The sequence below is a fragment of the Oncorhynchus masou genome, chromosome 32, assembly GCF_036934945.1.
Source record: "Oncorhynchus masou masou isolate Uvic2021 chromosome 32, UVic_Omas_1.1, whole genome shotgun sequence".
Classification (NCBI taxonomy): Eukaryota; Metazoa; Chordata; class Actinopteri; order Salmoniformes; family Salmonidae; genus Oncorhynchus; species Oncorhynchus masou.
Window position 1 is genome coordinate 1,265,013 of NC_088243.1, and position 4,566 is coordinate 1,269,578.

Consider the following 4,566-nt stretch of genomic DNA (forward strand, 5'->3'; position numbering starts at 1 on the left):
TGATCTTATAGCTAGCAAGTTGATTTACTGTTAGCGGTTATGCTATGTGGAAACACTTGTTTAATTAGTCCCTTCGTCTTCTTCACCAAGACCTTGTTGTAGCTTTCAAATTCTGTGAATATCATTTAGCTAGATAGCTATTAATTGTCACATTTAATCCATATTTAGCACAATAGAAAGCTTCCAAATCGGAAGAAAAAGTCTTGAGCTCGTGTTCTTCTGTTTTTACACAAAACGTTTCGTAACTCAAAAATATTTTGATATAACTGATAAGGTAACAGGTAACTGCCAAAACTCAGAGCGCACAGATTTGACATCTGCAAGTGTAGCTTTGATTCACAGAAGAAGATTCGCAAGTTTAGTAAATTAGTTGATTTCATTCTCAAATGTAGTTTGCATGGTTAGCAAATGTTTATTGAATTTATTCACATATCAACTTAAACTGTTTACAAGTGTTGTTATATTTATTTACACATCACGTAACGCAAGGTTGCATTTATTCACAAAATAAGTTACATATTTCCAACTACAAAACTCAGGACACCCTTGCAACTCATCTTCTACGTGTATAATTAAGATATTATTCTACATCTGACTGCCAAGAGTCAATGCAGTGTTTTTACTATACCTAGTTAGCACAACAGCTAGCTAGCAAATCATGTCAACCATTTATCTAACGTTAGCCAGCAAGCTAATATTGGATCTATGGGCTGTGTACAGTTATGGAGAGTGAATTAAAGAGTTTATTTGTCATCTTGCTAGATGGTTATATAGCTGTGGCCATCTGGTTAATATCAACAGAGGCTTTCTACAACAATAGAGTCCTTAGGAGAAACTATCTTCATGGTTCCTGCAGCTAGCATGAAGCCAACCCTCAGCTAGCATGAAGCCAACCCTCAGCTAGCATGAAGCCAACCCTCAGCTAGCATGAAGCCAACCCTCAGCTAGCATGAAGCCAACCCTCAGCTAGCATGAAGCCAACCCTCAGCTAGCATGAAGCCAACCCTCAGCTAGCTCAGCTAGCATGAAGCCAACCCTCAGCTAGCTCAGCTAGCATGAAGCCAACCCTCAGCTAGCATGAAGCCAACCCTCAGCTAGCATGAAGCCAACCCTCAGCTAGCTCAGCTAGCATGAAGCCAACCCTCAGCTAGCATGAAGCCAACCCTCAGCTAGCATGAAGCCAACCCTCAGCTAGCATGAAGCCAACCCTCAGCTAGCATGAAGCTAACCCTCACTTGTTTATCAGAAGCAGAAGCTACTATTCCTGACAAGTAACAAAACATTAGTAGACAAGGACAGTCACACAAAAATAAAAAATACAAAGATATACAAACAATACAACTAAAACAATAAATGAAGCCAGTCAATCAGACAGCAGCTGAGAGTCAGAATTATGTACAGCCTACGTGGGCTAAAAGGGAGGAAGAAATCACATGGAAAAGTGGTGAGCAAGTTAGGTCCATAAAATAAATATATTTTTCACCAAGTCAAATTAATTTGTGTTAGAGGTTTCGTGATGCTTGTATCTCAACCAAAGTAGATCATTTCATAATTGTTCTATACATCAGTTAGGGTCTCTGTAAGCTTCAACATGAAGTGGTAAACCTAGCATGGGAAGTGCATCCTTGTAGCTGTGTGGGCTAATATAGCCTTGGGCTAAGTTGAGCCAATGGCCATGAGGTAAATTGAGCCATTGTAAGTGTTTTCTTCCCAGGCGTAATGCAAGGCATTATCACTGGGATATGAGGCAACACCAAGGCCTTGCCTATGTAAAAATAATTACAAATATATATACAAAGTACAAAGTGTATGGAAGGTTTTAAAGGCCTTATCTGAGAACATTGAATATAGTTTGCATAAGGATTTAGGTCTGCTGTTGAAGGTAGAATTTAGGCATGTTGTAGGTAGAATTTAGGCCTGTTGTAGGTAGGATTTAGGCATGTTGTAGGTAGAATTTAGGCCTGTTGTAGGTAGAATTTAGGCATGTTGTAAGTAGAATTTAGGCCTGTTGTAGGTAGAATTTAGGCATGTTGTAGGTAGAATTTAGGCCTGTTGTAGGTAGAATTTAGGCCTGTTGTAGGTAGAATTTAGGCCTGGTGTAGGTAGAATTTAGGCCTGGTGTAGGTAGAATTTAGGCCTGTTGTAGGTAGGATTTAGGCATGTTGTAGGTAGAATTTAGGCCTGTTGTATTTAGAATTTAGGCCTGTTGTAGGTAGGATTTAGGCATGTTGTAGGTAGAATTTAGGCCTGTTGTAGGTAGGATTTAGGCCTGTTGTAGGTAGGATTTAGGCCTGTTGTAGGTAGAATTTAGGCCTGTTGTAGGTAGGATTTAGGCCTGTTGTAGGTAGAATTTAGGCCTGTTGTAGGTAGAATTTAGGCATGTTGTAGGTAGAATTTAGGCATGTTGTAGGTAGAATTTAGGCCTGTTGTAGGTAAAATTTAGGCATGTTGTAGGTAGAATTTAGGCATGTTGTAGGTAGGATTTAGGCCAGTTGTAGGTAGAATTTAGGCCTGTTGTAGGTAGAATTTAGGCCTGTTGTAGGTAGAATTTAGGCATGTTGTAGGTAGAATTTAGGCCTGTTGTAAACTGAAAAGCATAATAATGATCTATAATATGATACATAAAGAACCTATTCAAACCTAAGGTAAAATACAGTGGTGTGTACTAGGTACAAATATTGGCCTGTTCTATTTAGAATTTAGGCCTGTTCCTTACTACATTCCTAAGGCCTGTTGAAATGATGTTGTTTTTACTCCATATATTTATCCTGTTTGACACCCAAAAGGCCTGTTGTAGGTAGAATTTAGGCCTGTTGTAGGTTACATTTTGAAAGCCTGTTGTAGGGAATAGGAAAATGTTTTAGGTCACAAACTAAACAGAGAACAGGCCAATGTTGTAGGTAGAATTTAGGCATGTTGGAGGAGAATTTAGGCATGTTTAATTTGTAAATGGAGAGCCTGTTGTAGGTGAATTTAGGCATGTTGTAAATTAAACAAAAATTTAGAACATGTTGTGGTGAATTTGGCATTTGTAGGTAGAAATTAGGCATGTTGTAGGAGAATTTAGGCCTGTTTATAGGATTTAGGCATGTTGTGATAGAATTTAGGCCTGTTGTATTTAGAATTTAGGCCTTTTGATAATTAGAATTTAGGCCTGTTGTAGGTAGAATTTAGGCCTGTTGTAGGTAGGATTTAGGCCTGTTAAGGTAGAATTTGCCTGTTTACTAGAATTTATGCCTGTTGTAGGTAGACTTTTTAGGCATGTTGTGGTAAATTTAGGCCTGTTACTTATTAGGTCTGTTGTAGGTGAATTTAGGCATGTTGTAGGTAGAATTTAGGCATGTTGTAGGTGAATTTAGGCCTGTTGTAGGTGAATTTAGGCCTGTTCCAAATGACTAGGCATGTTGTCTTGATTTAGGCCTGTTGAGGTAGGATTTAGGCATGTTGTAAGAATTTAGGCCTGCAATTTGACATCCTGTTGTAGTTTTAGGCATGTTGTAGGACGAATTTAGGATTGATATCTTAGGCATGTTGTAAGAATTCAGGCCTGTTGTAGGTAGGATTTAGGCATGTTGTTAGAATTTAGGCCTGTTGTATTTAGAATTTAGGCCTGTTGTAGGTAGGATTTAGGCATGTTGTAGGTAGAATTTAGGCATGTTGTAGGTAGGATTTGGCCTGTTGAGGAGGATTTAGGCCTGTTGTAGGTAGAATTTAGGCCTGTTGGGAGAATTTAGGCATGTTGTAGGTAGAATTTAGGCATGTTGAGGAAGGATTTAGGCCTGTTGTGGTAGGATTTAGGCCTGTTGTAGGAGAATTTAGGCCTGTTGTAGGTAAATTTAGGCATGTTGTTGAATTTGCTAAATGTAAACTGAAAAGCATAATAATGATCTATAATATGATACATAAAGAACCTATTCAAACCTAAAGTAAAATACAGTGCTGTAAAGTCAAATATCTGTACTTTACTATTTATATTTTTGACAGCTTTTCCTTCACTACATTCCTAATGAAAATGATGTACTTTTTACTCCATATATTATCCCCGACACCCAAAAGTACTCGTTACATTTTGAAAGCTTGGCGGAATAGGAAAATGGTCTAATTCACAAACTAAACAGAGAACATCCCAATCATTCCTCGCAGTAAGCTCTGATCTGGAGGACTTTCTAAACACATGATTAATTTGTAAATGGAGAGTTGGAGAGTGCCCCTGGCTGTCTGTAAATTAAACAAAACAAGAACATGGTGCTGTCTGGTTTGCTTAATTTAAGGAATCTGAAATTATTTATACTTTCACTTTTGATACTTATGTATATTTTAGCAATTACATTTACTTTTGATAATTAAGTATATTTAAAACCAGGTACTTTGACTTTTACGTGAGTGATTTTCTATTAAGGTATCTTGACGTTTACTCAAGTATGACAATTGGGTACTTTTTAAACCACTGGTAAATTCGGATCTACTTATTCGGTTTAAATCGATGAACACATTTCTTCATGCTCTCTCTCTCTACGCTGACAGTGGCTCCCTCTAGTGTTGCCTCCAAATGACTGCATCTGTCTT